Here is a 22,557-nt window from a genome sequence, read left to right on the forward strand (position 1 = left end):
AACTCCTTAAGAGAAGAATCTGGGATACATTTTTCTCTTACTTAATTCTTGTTCTACTTTAACTTACTCAAAGACACTATGTATCAGATGTATCTTCATGTGCAGTGGGAAAGAGTTTCCAATTCAAATAGGTTTTCCTTTTTCTAGTCTCGGTAAGGACAACAAAAAGATAAATGGCTGTAGGTGCTGGGAGTGATGGATACTAGAAAGAGAATGCAGGGCTTGCAGGGGAGAGTGGATCTGATTGCTGGGTTGCTGGTCCCTGATGTGTTTACACCATAATTTGGAGCCCTGGGACAAATGGCTGCACAGACATCTGCCTGCTGTTGACCTAGCTGGGTTGTATAAATATTAGTGGCAAATCAAATATCGTTCTGCCTCAAACCCAAGAGCAATTTATGTATGGCTACCTAGTGGAAGGAAGTTGATATTTTTCAAGTAGGTGAGATTACAGGAGATGAAGGAGACAATAAGGAAGATGCTAAACCCAATGGAAAAGTGAAGGAAATGGGTGCTGTCAGCCCAAGCAGCCTCCAAAATGTACTGTGAGCAAATCTGGGGTTCTTGTTACCTAGTACTCTAACTGGGACCACTTTCACAGATGGTCATTAGACTGGGGCTGCCTGGCCTTGTGAGAGCTGGAGGTGTCTGAGGATTCACACCCCAGCCGTGATTCACAGGGAAGGCAAGCATGGTGGCCCAGCATTCCTGCTTCACGATAGTGCAGTCTATGGGATGTGTCTGTTTTGCAGGGCTTCCCAGGGGCCAGGTTATTGCTACGGCTCTATCCTAGCTCCTGCCTGGCTCTGCCTGCTTCTGTTCTGAACCCATTCTGCTTCCTTTCCTTACAGGACCCTCTTAGGAGCCCTTCCTTAATGAATCCCGTGTGCCTGTGCCCTTAGCCCAGGTGGACTTTTGGGAGAACCTGGACTACAGAAAAGAGTCTTTTATTTTAGTTTTGCTTTTCATTTATCTATTTTATTTTATATGCATAAGTTTTTGCCAATACCTATACATGTACATATACCAAATGCATGCCTGGTGCCCCTGGGGTTAGAAGAAGACATCAGATCCCCTGGCACTCGAGTTACAAATGGTTGTGAACCTCCAGGTGAGTGTTGGAAACTGAACATAGGTCCTTTGTAAGAGTAGCCAGTGCTCCTAGCTACTGAACCATGCTCCAGCCTCCCAGAAGAGAGCTTTGAGATCAAAGCATGAGATCTAAGCTGTTCCATTATCTAGTAACTGTTTAGAATTTGGGTGTGAACTATCTCCCACAAGTTCCTGTGCTTGAATGCTTGGTCCCCAACTGATCATGCTGTTGTGGGGGGTAGTGGAGCCTTTAGGATGTGGGCTATCTGGAGGAAGTGGTACTCTGGCTGTGGGACTTGATGGCTGTGATACAGTCCATCCTTTTCATCCCAATCTCCTTGCTTACTGGCTGGTGCTATGTAACAAACATTTGTTGACATCAGTAAGCCTTCTCCACCATGAAGGACTGTATTCTCTCCGTGAGTCAGAACAAAGCCTGCCCCCAAGTTCCTTCTTTAGAATAAACAAGTAACTAACCCACAACTGTATGTCCTGAACTGATTTTCATCATGGTCTAATGGACACTGTTGTCTTGATTACCTCCTTGGCACACTGTTGGGAAGACAAAGGTTCCTGGATTAGGGACTTGGGAAGGCAAACCACTGTAGCCGACATTGACAGACGAGATCTGCAGCCCAGGAGGGGAGTGTCATATGCCATGTCATACAGGGTTACTTTCAATTGTGCTAGGAATACATTGGATGGGGGACAGGCTTTGTAGTAACAAGAATACGAGGTGTTCCTGGTCCCCACACAAGGGTGCCGCTCCCTGCTTTGCATGATCTCACAGCTGGTGGGAACTGAGACTTGTTGCTTGTGGGTTTGCTGAGCTGCACCAGGCCTTGTGATCAGGAAGGCTGTGGGCCATAGGGTCTCACCTGTGAAAGCAGGATGGAGAGGGGATACAGAGCTGGGTCCCTTGAGGACTCCCCATGTGACCCTATGCCAACTCTGCACATGGTATGAAGTTTGGATTTTGAACTGTAAACCACAGCTGCTGCTTGTGCAGAATGCCATGAAAATGACAAGGATAAATTCATGTGCCCAACCAGGAAGCACCTCACAGGTAGGGTGCGGGAAGCTTGTTTTCTTTCCATACCTGCATGGAATCGTTCAAGTCTGAAGCTTTCATTTTGCTCTGTAATTATGCATTAATTCTTTGAGCCTCCTGGGGTATGAGATGAAGCTGGCGTATGTGAGTTTATTCTCATCTGTGATGCACCGTGTCCTGCCGATCTGCCAAGAGGGGGGAGAGGGAGGAACCCCTGACAGTGCAGAACCCTGAGGTTGTGGAAACTTAATACTTAACGTTGTTTTCTTTTGCTTAAAACCAAACAAAATTTTTTCTGAAGAAGCTGTGGGTGGGAAAAGGGGATGTGAGATGTAAGAGCCAAACACAATTTGAGGTTTAATCCAGAAGATGCTCTTTGTGTCTGTTGGCACTAGTTCCTTCTTTAAACAGTTTAAGTGATTAGTCCTCTGCTTTCCAAACATGGCACCCCTCCTCTGGGCAGTGATAGCCCTGGCCAATTATATGGTTGGCTAGTTGCATATAAAGGACACATCCACTGGGGGAATGGACCCCAGTGAGCTGTAGGGTTTCATTCCGGCTGAAGTAGATGCAGCTCAGAGCGTCGAGAGGCATCTTTGCTCTTGGTTTATAAATGGATGTTAAGGAAAGTAGCTGTGAGTCGTGCTGCACGGATTCCCAGACAAGGGAAGAAAGCAGAATGTGAACTGAAAAACTTGAGTCCACAGATACAAGGTTCGGAATGGAGTCTCCAGTTGACCAGTCATGACCTACAGATACAAGCGGCTAATTCACTCTCCTTGAAGTGAATTTTACTGTTTTTGAAACAAGTGCGTCATGTCTAACACTGATAGGCAACCACAGCCATCTCATTGGAGTGGAAAGATGGAGTGAAATTAAGATGAGAACACCATCTATCCAGGAACTGTCTTTGGGTCCCCTGTCTCATCGTCTTCCGTAGTACCTGAAACAGCTCAATTCCATTTGTGTGAGAATTTGGGAAAGGATGTCAGTCACATATTTTAGATTTCTTCTCAGCTACATCAACCATTAATTACTGTATCAAAGAATTATTTCTTCTTGTAAAGATATTTCAAATACAGTTAGAGGAGAAGTCAGAGAAATCACAACCAAGCCACAAGGCTTTGTGACTGCTGGGCTCATGGGTAGCCTTGAGGGGCAGGGTTTACCTAGAATCTGCTAAACAGAGGTAAGCCAGGGAGAGGACTACCTGGCTCTCACCCCTCTGCTGATGTCTTGTGGGGCTGGGGTGCTCTGTAGCTGTATTCTAGAAACAACTCTGCCTTTGCATCTAAGTCATCCAATCCCCCAAACAGACAGAAGAAAAAGATTAAATGGCAGATGTTTATGAGAAATTGGAGAGAGGCAGCTGTCCCTCCCACTCCACTCCCCCATCGCCATGGCAGCCAGAGAACCGTATATCCTCAGGGAAGTGTGGGCTCAACTCACTATCCACTCCATCCTACTCCCCATTGCCATGGCAGTCAGGAAACCATGTGTCCTAGGTAAGTGAGGGCTCAGTTTGCCCTGCTGAGGAAAGGTGACTGGATCAGCCCAGGCTCATGGTCGCCACCCTGACACTGTTGCACAGAAGGAATGGAGTCTTGTGCTACTGTCACAATGGTCCCGTGTATATTTAGCATGTGCACGGCCCAGTGGCTGGTGGAACTGCCTCTGAGCCCTTGGTTAAGCCTTTCTCCAAAGACACTAAAGAAGGATACTTAGCAGCCAGAGGGGATTACTTGTCTTTGCCCTAGCAGGCGGGCATGCAAGGGCTGTCCAAGGCTGGCAGAGAAATGGAACTCTAGCTGTATCATTCTCACACCTCAGGAGCCAGGCAGGGATAAGCAGAGGCTCTAGCTCTCCTAAAGACGCTTTGCTGCCTGCTGGTTCCTTTCTGAAGGCCAGGCTCACAGGCACAACTGCAGCCAGCAGGGTAGAGACCGGTGCAGAGGAGCTGCCTGACTGGCCTTTTAACTTCTTGTTTGATTTATATTTTGATTGACATATAATAATTATACATATTAACGGAGCACAATGTCTGGATGCATATATACTTTGTGTAACGATCAAGCTGGGATAATTAGCATATTTATCACCTTCAGCGTTGATCGAGTCTTTGTGAGGTGAGCATTCTAACCCTTAGTTCTTGCTCTTTTGAGGTTTAGAACACGATGGCTGTGGTCATCCCCTGCTGTGCTGTAGAACTGGGCCATTGAACTTGTTGGCTTGTCTCCCTCTCCCCTTCTCTTCCCCAGCATTTGGTGCACTAGTCAACAGGGAATTGGAACAGCACACCCCTCAGGCACTAGTGCTGATGCTCATGGGAGTTGAAACAGTGCTCCCTGAAAAGTCCACTCCAGGCCCTGCAGGAAGAGAAGTGAACCTTATTTATACATTTCCACTGAGCACAGTAATTGGTTCATCCATCTGGTCCACAGCCTTGGGACGCCTCCTGCAACTTGGTCCTGCTGCTGGGTTCACAGTATACATCCTGGGGTCTGATGGCACTAAGGGCAGGGATGACATTTCTCTTGTCACCCTATCTCTCTCTGTAATGATATAGCCCATTTACTTACATATCTGACACAGTTTTCACACTTAACAGAACACACCATACAAATGAAGCTAAAATTTTATTTATGTACCTTTTTAAAATTCCTTATTTAAACCCACTTCGTTGAAGGATCACTGGCATGTAAATGGTCATGCATATTGGATACACATACTTGTGCAAATAGCACCACTACCAAGGCCATAGATGTGCTCCTCACTTCCAAAGCCCTGCTATGTCTTAGTTACGTTTCTGCTGCCATGACAAAACACCATGAGCAAGGCAACTTATGAAAGAAATCACTGGGGGATTGCTTACAGCTTGAGAGGTCAAGCCCATCATGCTTGGGAGCATGGCTACAGGCAGGCATTGATAACTTCTTTTGTGCCGACAGTGGACTTGAGCCATGCCCTACACCTGAACGACTTCAGCCGACAGCAGTAGAAAACTATTCTTTTAAACACACACTCCAGGATGATCTCGCCTTACACCACAAATCCCATTAGTTAAAATGCTGATGGCTCTTACTTCTCCACTTCCATAAGTAATTTCTGAAGCAATATTGAATAAAAGCTACATTTAATTTCACAAATTATTTGCACAAGTGCATTCATTTTTTATAGAGGAGAGAGAAGGGTAAAGACAGAGATTGATGTGGGCACCATCTCCTTAGAATGAATGCAACTGAAATTGGGGTATCTGAAAAACCTTAAAGGTTGGAAATTGCCAGCAAATCGGCAATGGCCTGGCTATTCCCGTTGTAAAGCAAATGCTTTGGAGCCTTCTCAATGGAATGTAGCAGCTTGGAGAATAAAGAGCAGATCTGGAAGCTATTAGAGCTACACAGAGCCATTATCTCCAGTGCAAAGACGATTTCTCTAGGAGAAAGGCAGGTCAAGGTGGCAGTGGGCACATGCCATTGTAAAGATAAAATTAGATTTTCCTGTCACTGCTCCTGAAAACGCAGCGATCACATTATATTTCATTTTTCCTATCACAGAGACCAGTAGTAGATGGCTGCGCTTGTGATCCTGAAAAACGCCAACGAGTAGAATTCTTGTTTTTCATTCTGCACGTTCTGAACCCGCAGGTGAAGCTGTTAGAGAGCAGGTGCTGAGCAAGGAGGAAGCCGAGAGTCGGCATTGTAATTCTTTCTGCAATTTGTTGCCCTTGCAGCCTCCGACTCCCTGCTAACCCAGGCAGAGGCGTGAGATGAATCTATCTCAGTGGTAATTTCAGCCAGAGAGCCCGACGTGCAAGTGACAGAACGGCTCAGGTGCACTGGCCCCAAAGAGAAGCAGGGAGAGCCAGTCTCTCCTCCCGGAAGACAAGGCCCTGCAAGCTAAGAAGGCCTGAGGGACTTCAAATGGAGAGGCTGGGCCAGTCGCACAAATCAACAGCACCACGCCCTGTGTGCTAGCTAAATGTGGAGCGCTCGTGTCCAGGGAAACGGGGGCTGGGCATGACAGCCGGAGCTGTGGGTGCTACTGCCTATGCCGGCTCAGCTCTCTCTCCACTCACTTCCTCTGCGTTTACAGCAAATCGTCACCTGGAGATTTCTCATGCATGCTGACCTTTGCCAGAAGCATATTTCAAAGACGCTCCACACTTAGCCTCCTTTGTCTTATCTCTTATTGTATACAGCGCCAAGTGTAGCTGCATTCAATTCTGATAGAGTGTATTTGCAGTTCCACCCCAGGAAGCCTGGAAATTCAGAACGACTGCTTAATCGTAAATCCCCGAAGTATGCTTTAATCCAAAATCCAATCAAAATGAGGAAACCCCCTGCGAGCTCGGCCTTTTCTGCCAATCCAGTCTTCCACATACATCACTCACTAAATGAAACGAGAACAAGAGATAGATTGCACGCTGCGCTGAGGGTATGGTGAGGCGGGGATGCTGAGGGGTTCCTGCCGCTTCCTGTTGAGGTACAGGAAAGGAGTATACAGTCAAAGCAAAGAAGCTGCAGGCTCTGGCCACCGTCCAGCAAATGCTGGCTGCAGCTGAGAGCCATCCTTCCTGCTTTGCCTTCTGTATGTCTATCTGCAAGATGGAGACCTGTCTTTAGCTCTTCATTATAGATACATGTGATTGGCCTCTATAATAGCACACAAGAGTCACCCAAGATATGCAAGGGCAGAGGAAGCAGTCAGGGCTAAGATGTGAGGAGGGTGAGCAGCCATGAGGACAAAAGTATGAGACTGGACCCAGGTAAGAAACCAGGGCTGGTATATCCATCACCCCAGGACCCAGGCAGCCTGAATACAGTGGCCGCAGGATCCCCCCAGCTGTTGGAAAGTCAACAGGAAGGCAGAACTCTTTATGTCAGCCCACAGTTCCCTGGTGTCTTTCTTCCCCCATCTGTCAGTGCCTGATTTATTCTGTTAAACCCCACATTCCTCATGGTACCCGGGAGAGCAGAGAGCCACCTGCAAATGTGAGACTGTGTAAAGAAACCCAGTCTCCTTCCTCCTGATCCCTTCCAACGGAGCATAGAGGCAGGATAACATGCCATCACCATTGTCAACATGTGATCCCTTAGAAGGGTCACCGATGGTTCCCCAGTTAATGCATGGCAGACACAGGCTTCTTCACAGCCCTAAAACACCCTGTGAGCAGCTCTCAGTCACTGCTTCACACAATACCCCCTTGCACCAAACTAAGACATATTGCAAGCACTTTCCATGTCCTCTTAGAGAAATTGGCCTCTTCCTCGGTCCCCCGTGGTCCCTCCAGAAGCTCCCTTTGTAGCAGGAATGTGCTCTACTGCTCTTCTCTGTGTGTCATCTCTAACAAGGAGTTATAGATATGGGAAGGGAAAAAATGAACAAATATTATGGCACTGGATTGAAATTGAGGTTAGTGATGTTTTGAAATGTTAAATAATTTTGCATTAAAATGTACACTAATGTATACACATATGTGATATGTGAGAGCATCAATGAAGCTGAAGAAATGAACCTACATGTAAATATGTATACTGTGGGCATATAATGGAGACATTTCATACTCTGTCCCTGAGAGTACCCTGAGCCAGTGATACTCCTTCTGAATCTCTAGGGCTGACCCAGGAATGGGGAGGAGAAAGTACTTTTTTTTCTTTTTGAGTCCAGATCTTTTCAGTTTCATTATTTTTCTCCCCTTCTTATTTTATTTTTTTTAAATTAGAAACAAGCTTCTTTTACATGTCAATCCAAGTTTCCTCTTCCTCCTCTCCTGCCCTCTACCAACCCTGACCCCCTATCTCATCCCCTTTCTGCTCCCCAGGAAGGGTGAGGCCTTCCATGGGGGATCTTCAAAGTCTGTCATATCTTTTGGAGCAGGGCCTAAACCCTCACCCATGTGTCTAGACTGACAGAGTATCCCTCTATGTAGAATGGGCTCCCCAAAATCCATTTGTGTACTAGGGATAAATACTGATCCACTACCAGAGGCCCCATAGATTAACCAGATCTCCAAACTGACATCCTCGTTTAGGGGATCTGGAACAGTCCTATGCTGTTTCCCCAGTTATCAATCTGGGGTCCATAAGCAACCCCTTGTTCAGGTCAGCTGTTTCTGTGGGTTTCTACAGCCTGGTCTTGATGCCTTTGCTCATAACTCATCCCTTTCTGCAACTGGATTCCAGAGTTCAGCTCAGTTTAGCTGTGGGTGTCTGCCTTTGCTTCCATCAGCCATTGAATGAAGGTTCTGTTTCCCAGACTCTCTGGCCATGGGATTGTAGGCTGGCACTCCCCAGATCTATGTCTAAAATCCATATATGAGAGAGTACATGTCATGATTCTCTTTTTGTGACTGGGTTACCTCACTCAGGATGGTTTCTTCTAGTGCCATCCATTTGCCTGCAAATTTCAAGATTCCATTGTTATTTTTTTTCTCCATTGTGTAAGTATACCACATTTTCTCTATCCACTCTTCAGTTGTGGGGCATCTAGGTTGCTTCTAGGTTCTGGCTATTACAAATAATGCTGCTATGAACATAGTGGAGCAGATGCCCTTGTTGTATGAATTTGCCTCTTTTGGATATATGCCTAAGAGCAGAATTGCTGGGTCTTGTGGTAGGCTGATTCCCATTTTCTTGAGGAATCTCCATACTGGTTTCCAAAGGGGCTGTACAAGTTAGCACTCCCACAAGCAGTGGAGGAGTGTTCTCCTTTCTCCACATCCCCTCCAGCATAAACTGCCATTGGTGTTGCTGCCTTTTTGTCTTGTTGGCTGTGTCCTTTGCCTTACAGAAGCTTCTCAGTTTCAGGAGGTCCCATTTATTAATTGTTGAACTCATGTCTGTGCTACTGGTGTTATGTTCAGGAAACGATCTTCTGTACCAATTGTTTTGAGGGTACCACCTACCTTCTCTTCTAAGAGGTTCAGTGTGGCTGGATTTATATTTAGGTCTTTGATCCATTTGAACTTACGTTTTGTGCATGGTGATAGATATGGATCTATCTGCAGTCTTCTACATGCCAACATCCAGTTATGCCAGTACTATTTGTTGAAGATGCTTTCTTTTTTTCCATTGTATAATTTTAGGTTCTTTGTCAAAAATCAGGTGTTCATATGTATGTGGGCTAGTATCAAAGTTTTCAATTCAAATCCATTGGTCTACCTTTCTGTTTTTGTGCCAATAGCAGGCTTATTTTAAGACTATAGCTCTAGCTGGGCGGTGGTGGCACTCGGGAGGCAGAGACAGGTGGATCTCTGTGAGTTTGAGGCCGGGCTGGACAGATAGCCTCCAAAACAATACAGAGAAACCCTGTCTCGTAAAAACAAAAAACAAACAAACAAAAAAACCTTAAAAAAATAAAAAAAATTATGAAGCTGATGGCCATTTGCTATGGTTTCTTAGTGGCTAGCTCTGACTTAATTATGAACCCATAATTACTAATATATATTTTTGTTAGGTCTTAGCTTACCAAGGACGCAGCCTCATGGGTCCTGTCTTCCTGGGATCACATGGTGACCCTCTACTCTTGACTACATTTCCCAGAATTCTCATCGACTCCTAGTCCCACCTATCTTGCTTTCCTATTGGCCAACAGGTGCTTTATTTATCTTGCTTTGGATTTGTTGTTGTTTGCAGAAATGTGTGTGGATTTCCACCCCTTTTTTCTTTTGGGAAAGTGGGATTATCTATTAACTATGTTTTTCTGGTTGTAGTTAACTTCCTTATGTTGGAATTTTCTTTCCAGAATCTTCTGTAGGGCTGGATTAGTGGATGTATACTGTTTAAATTTGGTTTTATCATTGAATATCTTGTTTTCTCCACTTATAGTAATTGAAAGCTTTTCTGGGTATAGTAGTCTGGGCTGGCATCCATGGTCTCTTAGTGTTGGTATAATATCCATCCAGGACCTTCTGGCTTTCAGAATTTTCATGGAGAAGTCCGGCGTAATTCTGATAGGTTTGCCTTTATATGTTACTTAACCTTTTTCCTTAGCTGCTCTTAATATTCTTTCTTTATTCTGCATGTTTGGGGTTTTGATTATGTGGTGAGGGGACTTTTTTGTGGTCCACTTTATTTGGTGTTCTGTAAGCTTATACTTTCATTCGCATGTCTTTCTTTAGGTTGGGAAACTTTTCTTCTATGATTTTGTTGAATATTTTTTCTGCCCCTGTGAGGTATGTTTCTTTACCTTCTTATATACAATTTTTTTACATTTTTGTCTCATATTTCCTGGATATTTTGTGTTAGGGATTTGCTGGACTTAAGTTTTTTTTGGCTAATCAATCTGTTTCTTCTAGTATATCTTCCACCCCTGAGATTCTTTCTTCCATCTCTTGTATTCTGTTGGTTATGCTTGCATCTATAGTACCTGACCGTTTACCCTGCTTTTCTATTTCCAGCATTCCCTCAGACTGTGGTTTTTTATTGTCTCTGTTTCAGCTTTCAATCCTTGCACTGTTTGAATTGTTTCTTGTAATTTTTGCTTTTTCTTTTCCTCTGTTTCTTGCATTTTTGGTTTATTTGTTCTTTCATTTCTTTAAGGGATTTCATCAGGATTTTCATGAAGTTGTTTTTAAGGTCATTCTCTTCTGCTGGTCTTGCTGGCTCTCCTATTCCAGTGGATGGAGGCGTTCCTAGTACCGGGGCCTTGGTAGGCTCAGGGTGGGCTGGACCTCGTCGGGATGGGATCTATAGTGTGCAGTCCCCAGTCCTCAGCTGGTTCTGTGCATACTGGATGGCGAGCTGGAAGCAGGCCAGCAGCATTGCATGGGGTAGTCATGCTGGCAGGGGACAGTGACTAAAGCAGCCCAGCAGCAGGTGACAGGGATCCAGCATCATGAATATGTTCAAAATAAATCATGGCAATAACAGATGATAAGCTAGCTAGGAAGACAGAGTCATCACTCTGTACCAGTGTAGAAGCCAAGTGGAAAGCTGTGTGAGAAAGGGATATTTACACAGTGTGAAGAGATCAGCTCTACGTGGAGCAGCCTGGAAGACATCGTCCTCACATCTGCTCAAAATGAACATCTCCAGCCATAGAAGAGATCAAACCCCCATAGGATCTTGCGATGCGGCTGGAAGGATGCTGGCTTCCAGTGTAGCATGGCTCCCACAGCTGTGAAGCTATACAACCACAGGCACGTCTAAATTGCAGGGCATTTGGGTGAGGGCCAAGCAGCCAAGCAAAGCCCAAAGAACTGCCTCCATAAAGGACTTGTGAAGAATGGCTACACCTGAAGTCAACATTTGATTTCTAAGCAGAGTCCTCGAAAGGATTATCAAAGTGACCATGATCCTTGACTGAAGTCAGGGAGAGCTGGCTGGGGAGGTAGTCACTGATTTTGAGGGTAATATCAGACCGTCCTTGTTTTTGGATAATACCTACTCATGCCGTCTGGATGGCAACTCACCCCCAATAGTTTAGAAAGAGGTTCTTTGTATCATACTGTGAATTCCCCCATGTTTAGGCTTGTTTCTAAAACAATCAAATAAACAAAAGCAATGCCCCCCAAAAATCCAAAGCCATAAATGTATGTAAGAATGTTTCAGATCTATTATTTTTTTGAAGTTTTGCAATAACTTTTTTGTAAAGAAAAGCTATGATTTTTTTCAGACATCAGATAAAAGGGCCCATGGAGGAGGTATTAAATGACACATTCCAGTCAAAGCTCCAACTTTCTCTTGGGCCAAATCAGTACCCATTTAGTCTCTAGACAGGGCATGGTTGCAGGACCCAGGCTATGACAAGGCACCAGGGGCGATAGGCTTGCCACAGGGTCCTCACTCTCCAATTACTGTGCTTAAGTAATTGGAACCTGCTTTAAATGCCTATCCCAACGTCTCCCTCAGTGATTCTGGTTCTGTAGGTTTGGAGCAAGACCCAGGAAATCTGCTTTTTAACAAGCCATCTGGGTGATTCTGACATAGGTCATCCACAGGTCAGACTTTGAGTAGCATTGAACCTGATTAGCCATCCTTGGTGGCTACTGAAAGAAATTTAAATCAGGTGCCATGCACACAGTTTCATCATCTAGCTGCATGGAACCTAGAACTCAGAGATGGGGTACAACACCTGCAATGCTGCCCTCCACTAATTTTGAAAGCAACAAATTGAGTACCTTAGGTCATAGCACTCCGACACTCTGGGTCTCCAGGTGTCCTTGTCTGACTCCTCATCCAGAGAATCCTGTAAGAGGCAGAGAAGCCAGGAGCTGAGAGCCAGAGAAACCACAGGTGAAAATTACCTTAGAAGTACTTCCCCTACTGAAAACTTACTCCATCTCTTCGGAAGAGAGAAAGAGGACAATGCTGAGGGTTTTGGCTCCTTCTAATCCAGCTGTAGTATTCTGCCAGTCTGCATGCTGCTTGCCACAGGGGTGGTCTCTCTAAGGAGGAGATGGAGAAACTGCCAGGAGGAAGGAGGAATATGTTCCTTTAAAATATTTCCACCAAAGACAACCCCACTTAATGTCTTAAATATATCTAGAATGTGTGGGAGTGTTTCCAGTGTGCCTGTTTTTAGTGTAAGCACACCTGAAGGAAGTGAAGTAGGTTAATCTTCAAGAAAAGAGAAAACCATAAGACCCTCCTATTAATGTCACCGGAGAAACGCCTCTTGTCTGAGAGAGAAAGGGAGGAAAAGACTACTTGTATGAGGAAGAGTAGTAGGTTCTCTGCTGAGCTTCTTAATGTTTTGGAAATCAGTTTTTCTTTTCTTTTGTTTTTTCCAGACAGGGTTTCTCTGTGTAACTTTGGAGGCTGTCCTGGAACTCACAGAGATCCACCTGCCTCTGCCTCCTGAGTGGTGGGATTAAAGGCATGCGCCACCACTGCCTGGTGGAAATGAGCTTCTTGGCTTAGAAAAGATGCTAGTTTGAACTTTGGAACTCGGTGCTGGGACCTGGACACAGTCAAAGGTCACTGGGTATACTGGGACTCTGGCATGTCTACGTAGCCCGGGGGGCCTGTCAGAACCTGGACATGTCCTTATAGACCCACAGTTCTGCTGAAGTACACTTACATAGATCTGCTGGGCTCTACATATGGCCACATGGGTCATCAGGTCAGTTGGGCATGGCCATTTAGGTCACCAGATCGCTAGGCAGGGCTAGCAGCACCTCTACCTGACATACAGTGGGACAATTCTACCGAGTCACTCATCCTTGGGAAAGGGAGGGAGGGGGATCGTCTGCTTGCTCAGTGGGTGCAATACCTTGAGCGCTCACAGTGTTGGTTTAGTTTGGGCTTCTTCCCATTCTCATAGATTCACCAATCCTAGTGCCAGAGGAAAGAAAAATGAAATTAAAAACCACTCCACACTGATTCCTGCAGTCCCTGATGATGAACTGTGACCCTGTGGTAACCTTCCTTACATTGTCAGGGCTTCATCCCAGACAGCTGAAAATTTTCTCTAGTCCCAAAGCAAAATGAGCATTTCCCTGATTTTCTAGAGTTATTTGCCCAGGATTTTGTGGCCCTGCCATTCATCTTGGATTCATCCTGTATGAATTTTCCTGGGGCTCTTCTAAGTTCTCAGTATCAGGAAGAAATAGCCCTTTGGAGACAGGTGCTACTTAATACTCCTGGACTCTGGTACAAACAAAATGTGTGGACTGGAGATACAGCTCAGTGGGCAAAGGGCTTGCCCTGAAAGCACTTGGATCTCCAGCTCGCTGGGTGTGGCTCCGTATGTTATAACCCCAGCACTGAGGAAGTGGAAAAGGAGCACTCCAGGTCACTCACCCATCAATATTCTCCAGGCTCACTGAGTGATCTTGTCAAAAATGCAGAGATCAACAGATGAAGAACTCAACATTGATGTCTACCTCCACAGGTGTATGCACGGACATGTGTATCTCCACACATATATTCATATAAATATCACACATACACATACACAGAGACATGCAATTGGGACACTGAGGTTCAATGCTGTAACAACAACTATGGGAATCTGCTCCGGTGAGATTCCCAAAGTAAAGGTGATGGTGAGCTTGTGGTCCATTAAGAGTCTGATCTCTGCTTCCAAGATGATGCTCTGTCTTCTGTGATGGGAGATAGGAGAACAAAGAGGGGCAAATTCCTTTCAAGAATCCCTTTCATAAGGATGTCTACCACTATTCATGAGGGCAGTACCATCTCCTAAAGGCCCCACCTCCTAATACTGTCACTTTGGCCATTAGTTTGCCACCCCTGAATTTTGGAGGCATACATACATGTATGCTATAGTGAATTTCATAGAAAGTGAAGAAGTCAGCTGGGCAGTGGTGGCACACGTCTTTAATCCTGGCACTCGGGAGGCAGAGGCAGAAGCAGGTGTATCTCAGTGAGTTTGAGGCCAGCCAGGTCTACAAAGTGAGTTTCAGGACAGCCAGAGTTGTTACAAAGAGAAACCCTGTCTTGAAAAACAACAACAACATAAAAACAAAACACAAAAAATAGTAAAGAAGTAATATTAGGGCTCTTTTATTCACAAATGAGTTTGATTTTAATTGCCTTGTTTAAAATGACATAACTGAGTCTCCCATGGAAAGAGTCAGGGATGAGTAGATCCAGAACTCAAATACTAACTCAACTGAAGATGCTTCTCTTCTCCTTCCCTTCAAAGACTTTGTTTTATAAAAGCTGGTAGCTTTTCTTGCTATTTTGTAAAATGTGGTAGGTCTTATCTCATCACTATTTCTCATGGTTAACTATTCTAGAAAAAAAAAGGATCTTGTCTCTGGAAACATTATGTCCAACAATTATGACTTGCCTAGGTTTGGTGCTGTCCTTGACCAGGCAGCTGAGTGTCTTATCTCACCTGGGGCAATTTTCACCCCTGGAGCAGAAGATAGAGTCAGGGAACAGAGAACCAAGCAAATGTATGTAACTGGAGGCTTTTCTGTCCTGCCTGTCCCTGCTCTGTTTCTAAATAATCACTCAGAGACTTATTTTTAATTATAATTGTTTGGCCAATGACTCAGGCGTATTACTAGCTAGCGCTTACATTTAAATTAACCCATTTCTATTAATCTGTGTATCACCACGTGGCTGTAGCTTACTGATGGTGCTCTGGCATGTTGCTCCTTGGGCGGCTGCTGGCATCTCTCAGATTCCACTCTTTTTCTCCTGTATCTCTGCTTGGATTTTCTGCCTGGCTCTATCCTGCTTTGCCATAGGCCAAAACAGCTTTATTTATCAACCAATGAGAGCAACACATATTCACAGTGTACAGAAAGGTATCCCACATCCAGCCTGTTGCTAAACTCTTCACCAAGAAAAGGGCAGACAGCTGGCCATTGATCTAAGTGTCATGAAGGCACCAAGAATCAAGTACCTGGTGAATTGTCCATCTCACTGAATAAAAGCTGTTTTGGGTATGGCGGCACATGTATGTGATCCAGAGGCATGTTGGTGGGGGCAGGTGGGTGGTTGGGGCTTTCTGGCTAGTGAGCCCAGCTTATTTGGCAATCTCCAGGTCAATGGAAGACTCACAAAAACAAGCCACTAGCTAACCGTAGAGGTCTGGAGGTCTGTATGGACAGATACCAAATGTAAATGGAGTTCTTAATTGGCCTAAGTAATAAAAACGCAGAGTCAGATATAGAGGAAAATGCTGAGAGATCAGAGAGAAAGGAGCAAGCCACAGCCACACCTTACCTCCTTAGCATCTCAGCAGACCAGAAAGTGAGTCTGTTTCTCTCTGCTTATATCCTGTTTTCTGTCCAGCTGTCTCACTTTCTGTCTGTCTGTGAAGACCTCCAGACCTCTACGGTTAGCTAGTGGGCAGCTCCATTCTCTGACCTTCAGACAGACTTTATTTGTACGAGCAAGAGACCACCACACCATGTGTTCTCTTCTTCTTGATGCAGCACCCTCTCCCCCTCTCCCTCCCTACTTTCATCCATTTTCCTCCACCTTCTTCCTCCTGCTAGCTTCCCTTCCCCATCCTCCATCTTCTTTCTCTTGGTGTTTTGGCAGCTTGTCATTAACTTAACCACAAATCTGGATGTCTTGTGTGAACCCCTTCATCTCCTTGTGGAAATCGCTCAACAGTGACCTCAGACAGGCTTCCTGATCTTTCTTTGATGACAAGACAAGTCAAGGGATAGTAGAATTCACAGTTGGAGATGGACCAGAGAGAGGCTGTGAACTTTTCCAGTGTCCCAGATGTGCAGGCCCAGTGCCAGGAGCGAGTTTTGTTTTCACCATGGCTCATTGTTCTGTTCTGTTTTTGTCCTTTCGTCTAAACCTGTGTCCCAAGTACCTTGATATCAGACACACTGCCAATTCTAGTTCTCCTTGACTCTCCTCCCACCTGGCCTTGATTGGTGATGACAGACATACTGACCCAGATGATTTCTCAGTCTCCAGCGATGTGTCTCACCACTGTTCAGTCTTCAAGGAGAAGGGAGATCCTGACTGTATTTTCTCGGTATGTTTGTGGAAAGCAACTTTTTTTTAATATATCAGAATATTTGATTTCTAAGACCATTTTGTTAATTAAGCATTCTAAGTGCAAGTGGACAGCAATGAATATACTGTGTATGGAATTAGCGTAACTTTAGAATCCTGCTATAATGGGATTCTGTTCAGAATGGCTTCCGTTGTGAAAACACACTTGGTCTTCACAAAGGTTCTCGCATCATCTGAGAATAGGTGATGGTATCCTTTAGACTCAGAGGTTGGACCAATGGAATGTCTCAGTGGATAAAGACACATGCTGCCAAACACGAAGGCCCGAGTTTGATCCCTGGGGCCCACATAATGGAAAGAGAGAACTGGCTCCCGCAAGTTGCCCTCTGGCTTCTGCATGTGCCATGATGAACTGTGCCTTGAACCATGAGCCAGAATAAACCCTTGCCTCTTAGGTTGTGCTTGTCATAGGACTTTCATCTCAGCAATGGGAAAAGAACCCAGCACAGATCTCAGCATTGCGTCATCTGTGTCATCCTCCAAGTGCCCAGTTGATAGCTGCCCCTTCTTCCTCCATTCTGCCAGCCACTTGCAAGCACTGATCTATTTCCTATCTCTGTGGTTTACCTGATCTAGACATTTCATAAAAACAGGATCCTAATGCATAGTCTTTTGCCATAGCATGCATTAGACTTTCCTTTTAATGACTAAATAATATTCTACCACATGGACAAACGAGTTGATTATTCACTTATGTGTTGATGGACACGAGTGTGACCTCTAGCTTTTGGCTTTCATGGATATTAGTACCATGCGCGCGCACACACACACACACACACACACACACACACACACACACTCATTTGTTTCCAGTTCTTTGTGAAATCTAAATTGAGGTGGGAATTTCATGCTCACATTTTAATAATAATATACTTAGCTTTTTGAGACGTTCCCAAATTATTTTCTCTAGAAAAAACATATTTTGGTGCCCACAGAGGCCAGAAGAGGGCACAGGATCCCCTAGAACTGGAGACAAGGGCAGCCCCACTGTCAGGTGAATTCTGGGAACCAAACCCAGGTTCTCTGGCAGAGCCCTTAACTGCTAAGTCAGCTCCCCAGCCACAGTCATCTTATTCTCTGAGACAGCATCCCTTTACTAACCCTGAGCTTCCCACCTTGGCTAGGTCGGTAGGCTGTGAGCTCTGGGGCCACCTGCCTCTACCCCTCTGCCCTGGGTTAACCCTCATAGTCTCACTGGGCTTTCACACCGGCACCGAGGAGCCAAGCCCATGTCCTCACGCCTGCAAGGCAAGCACTTCACCACTGGGCCATCTCCCCAGCTCTGTTTTCCAATTATAAAAACGATGTTTACCCCAGTGAATATGAAGTGGCATGCTTTCAATTTATGGTTCCCGAAGACGTTGCACATCTTTTCTTAGGGCTTTGAGCATCTGTGTGAGCTTTCTACAAAGGGCGTGTCATGAGCTGAGCGTTTTAACAAACATCCTCAGGCTTCAAGAAATTTAATGAAGCCTTCATAATATGATTTTCTACCGTAACCTGCAAGTAGATAGGATAAGGATGGGAGGGAGGCTTGGGAGTAAAAGAACAAACCCCAGGATTCTGCTCCATTGTGTTTGCTTATCTCTGCCTGGGCAGGCGGCTTTGAAAACTGAATTCTTCACTGGGCAGGAAACTCCGGCTTTTCTAAAGTTCAGGCATCCTTTACTCTGACTCTTGGAACTCTGCTGTCCTTCTGAATTGGTTGCATGCCTGGCACAGAGCTGACACCATGTGGAGTGATGAGTCTTGGCTCCTGGGTCACCTGTGCTGTTACTTCCATAGGCAAACTTCTGAATTATGTGACAGCATCCTGAGGCACCCACGTGCCTCCTTGCGTTAAGATTCTGCGCTCTTTAGATCTTCTACAGTCCCCAATTAGCTGCTTTAGGCAAACCCTGAATTCACCGTGGGGCAGAAGGATGATGTGATGGTGGGTAATGGACACAAAATTCAATGTTGGGTAGTACCTTCACTCCTACATTCACCTAGGGCATGACACATCTTACTAAGCCTTCCACGGCTCCCTCCGTGGCACTGAAGTCCCGGGTACTCCTGAAGATCTACAATGACTGGCAGCTGTGCTCACTTCCATACTACTCTGAGCTCAAGTGCTTAGCTCCAGGATGCACTGACCTTCCCATCTTCGGTTTTGAACCTGCCAAGATACTCTGCCTCAACCTTGCTCATGAAGTAACACGAATCCATCCAGGGCCAGTCAGGCAGCCAGTTTCTTCTCCCCACAGAATACCTGTTCCTCCCTGTGTCCCATTACTAGCCCCTTATAATTTGACAAAATGAACCTAGATACTAATGGCCATTTCAGAGGGGCCTTGGGCACTGCTTTCTGTTGCATAGGTGTTCCTTGTTGCTGTGACTGAGTACCTGACAGGAAGGAAGGGTTGATGTTGGCTCACAGTTTGTGGGGATACAGTCCTTCTGTCAGGGAAGGCAGGAAGGCAGAGACAGCTGGTCCCATTGCACCCTTAGTACAGAAGCTGGGAAGGATCAGGCAGTGAGGCTCCAGGCCCAACTCCCATGCCCCACTGTACCCAGCAAGGCTCTACCTCCTAAAGTGCTCTAAACTTTCCCAAACAGCGCCACCAGCCAGGAAGCAAGCATTCAGTCTGTGGGAACCTTTCACATTCAAACAACTGGCTTCCTTCTGATGGCATCTGTCCCACTACGGCAACAGCCCTGATTCTGTTATGCCTTAGCCTTTCTCTAGAAAGCGAAGTCTCCAGAGACCTCAGGCAGTCTGTTCATTGCACCTCTGTTCTGGGTAGTGCTTGCCCACTGAAGGCTGTCGCTAAGCCCAGGCTCTAAGAACTCAGGTCATAGGGAAGGAAAGCAAGCATGGACATTGTGCCCCTCCTGTGGACAGCATAAAGAGAGTAGCTGAGATGGATCTCAGAGGAGGCCTGGATCTCTCTGATGCGGATGGAGGCCTGATACCTGGAGACTTTGGTGCAGTTCATGCGCTATCCGCCAAGACTTGAGAAAGCCCAGGCAGGTAGGACTTCTGTTGTGACCCTAGCATGAACTTAAGCTGGTAGGTTTTCCATTTGGGACTTTATGGGGATATTTCTTCTTTCTTCTCTCAGTGGCAACCTTTGGACTTGCCTCAAGTCAAAGGAAGTCAAGACAAAGACTCTAAGGACCCTGTCTAGGGCACAGTGGGCACTTACAGCAGCCAGTGCTGGTGCTGGTCATTGGAACGCAGGGCAAGGTCTTCTTTTTCTTTTTCTCTTTCCTCTTCCTCTTCTGTTATGATGGTCTTCGACCACAAACCATTGGCGCATGCAGGCTCACCTGCCCTGCCGTGGGTTTGTCCAAGTGTATATAGATGCAGCTGGATTTTACAACACCAGCCATCACTGTTTTTACGGCTTAGCATTCAGGACCATAGGCAGGAGATTATTTCCCAACTGCACTCCAACAAGCTTGGATTATACATTCCACAGCTGTTCTTGGCTTCCAGACGTCTGCAGCTGCTTCTGCGAGCACGGCATGGACACGGGTGAGCACGTGCTGGCTCAGGTGCCAAGGCTGCCTGTAGAGAACAAGGCTATGCATCACAGTGTTGGTGAGGATTCTGGCCCCTGGAAACACATTAAGAAACCCCACAGCATATGGCTAGTGAGACTGTGACAGCCACCAAAGGATATTTGGTCATATAACTACACAGTGTGGTGCTCAGTCTAGCCAACAGGTTTATAAAGGTTTTATTTGTTAGTAAGTATCTGTTTTCCCAAATACTATCTTTCCTGGTTGCTTTCTTGTTGCTGAGAGAACCTGAACAAATGCTTTGAAGGGACACATGCTGATGTGAAGGGACAGGGCCACTGTTTCTGCATTATGTCAGACACTGGCTTTTGGACTGAGCTGTCTGTGTGTCACTATGTGAAGGAAACACTTATGGATTCCCATCCTCTGAAATCAAGGGTGGATGCTGCTTTGGGGTTTTGCATTTGATCTTTTCACTATCTATTAAAAATAATACAATGACATGCTTATTTGTAACTTTTAAAAAGGTAAACTTTACTTGTAAATTCCCATTGTAGTATTATCCCACAACATGGCAGTCAAGGTGCTGTAGTATTACTGATTTATTGCAGCGCTGGGAACTGAACACAGGTTTTCCTCCAGCTAAGCTCCATCCAAGCCCTCTATTTACTCTGTATCTGGAGACAGTATCTGTGCTGGGTAGCTCTTGTCTATGAAACCTCATCCTCTTATTTGTTCAAGTTACATCTTTACATACTGTGTGTTTATCAACTTTAATTTTATTATTTTTGCATGTACGCAAAATAGGAAAAAGGGATTTGTCAATTCCCAAGTCCATGTGTTCTTCCTTTCACATTTACCAACACTTATCCTTTGTTGCCATTCTTTCTTCCTGTGGGGTCATGTTCCAGGGAGTGCCCTGGGAGAGTCTCTCATTAGTACAGGTCTGACGATAGCGGATTCCTTTAGTTTCTGTTTTTCTGACAAATCTTAATTTCTCCTCTATTTTAAAGTAGCTTAACTGATACAATTTTCACATCACACAGTTCACCCATTCAAGGTACACAGTCCAGTGGCTTTTAGATATTCACAAATGCATGCAATCATAATCACAGTCAATTTTAGAATATTTTCATCACTAGAAAAAAAAGCCATATTCAGGCATGTCTAACCAGCTGTCCAGGGCTGCATATGATGACAGTTATGAATGCTGCTCCACCTTCAAAATCACAACTTAAACACTATGAGTTATTTTTCTGGCACCACAATTAGATGACTCTTGAACATGAACTCTGTAGATGACAGCATCATGCCACAATGATAAAAAGTGTGACATATCTCCTTGGGTACTTTAGCTGCCATGTCTCTAGATCTTTATCAAGTTTTAGAAGGACTGGTTTGGTCTAGCTCCGATCTGAATTCTGTTTGATAGTTGAACTTGGGTTTGTAGATCTGTGTATGGTTCTAATGCTCTTGTCTGTGCCCTGGAATCCCAACTAAGAGAACGCAAGATAACTGGTGCTCAGAGCATCACAGCATCCATGCCAGGCAACATCTCACTCTGCTGTCTTTGTCAGATGAAGCTTTGACTACCACTGAAGTCCAAACAGGCAGGATGAGTGTTTGTCACATACTCCCTTGACTGAACTAAATTAAATTGGCCTGAGTCTGCAATATCTGGTATTCTGTCCCACACAGGAAAACCTACTGGTTTCCCCTGGAGGCCAGCACCATCCTCTGCCTACTCCTCCATGCCAACTTTTAGAAGCTCTCCAGTCTAAGGATTTCTTATGCTGATAGTTTTATCAAGGTCACAGGTTAGCAGGTTTGCTGGAAATGAGTGGATATGTCTTCCTCCTTTTCATTTGTTCATGATCATCAAATCTGCCTCAGGTCTGGCTTTGTCACTTCATTCAGAAAAGCTGCTGAATCTTGGAGTCTGAACCTCTAGATTCCTAACGTTTTGTGATCCATCGGTGAGCCCCTCTGTCCTGATGTCTGTGTCTTACATCTCCCTCTAATTGTCATGGTCACAATAATCCAGAAATCCCCAGTGACATCAACCGAAGACCCTTTGTAATATGAATGCTTTCAAAATAATGAGGCCTTAAATCATTTTTGCTTTCATTTAAACCAACCGTTGAAACAATGTTTCATATCTTCAAACTCTGCCCTTCGGCCATCAAGGTCAGAGTAACTCAGTAATTCTGAAGTCTATGCCACTTATCTTGTGAGGCCCATGAAGAACTTTCTACACTTGTCACTGCCATCTCCCTACAGACCTACTCTGAGAAGAAACTCGCAGATGGCTAATACATGTGTTACTGCCAGAGACCAGCACCCTTGCCATGGCCCCTGGAAACTTAATACTTCTTGGTGAAGTCTATGGAAAAAGATCTCATTATTGTTGTCAGCCCTGCACTGGGTCCGTTGTAGAGGTACCTCCAG

The 22,557-nt window shown here is 45.2% G+C and overlaps 1 long non-coding RNA gene across 1 annotated transcript; it reads right to left on the reverse strand.

Moving 5' to 3' along the window:
- Positions 1–6,338: 6,338 nt before the first annotated feature.
- Positions 6,339–16,648, reverse strand: LOC121137273. The gene is made up of 6 exons (XR_005874527.1): positions 16,478–16,648; positions 13,358–13,419; positions 12,421–12,550; positions 12,264–12,331; positions 7,377–7,486; positions 6,339–6,613 (listed from the first exon to the last, which is right to left on the reverse strand). It is a non-coding gene; the product is annotated as an uncharacterized LOC121137273 (long non-coding RNA).
- Positions 16,649–22,557: the final 5,909 nt, after the last annotated feature.

This window comes from Mesocricetus auratus, unplaced genomic scaffold, assembly GCF_017639785.1.
Source record: "Mesocricetus auratus isolate SY011 unplaced genomic scaffold, BCM_Maur_2.0 Super-Scaffold_100676, whole genome shotgun sequence".
Lineage (NCBI taxonomy): Eukaryota > Metazoa > Chordata > Mammalia > Rodentia > Cricetidae > Mesocricetus > Mesocricetus auratus.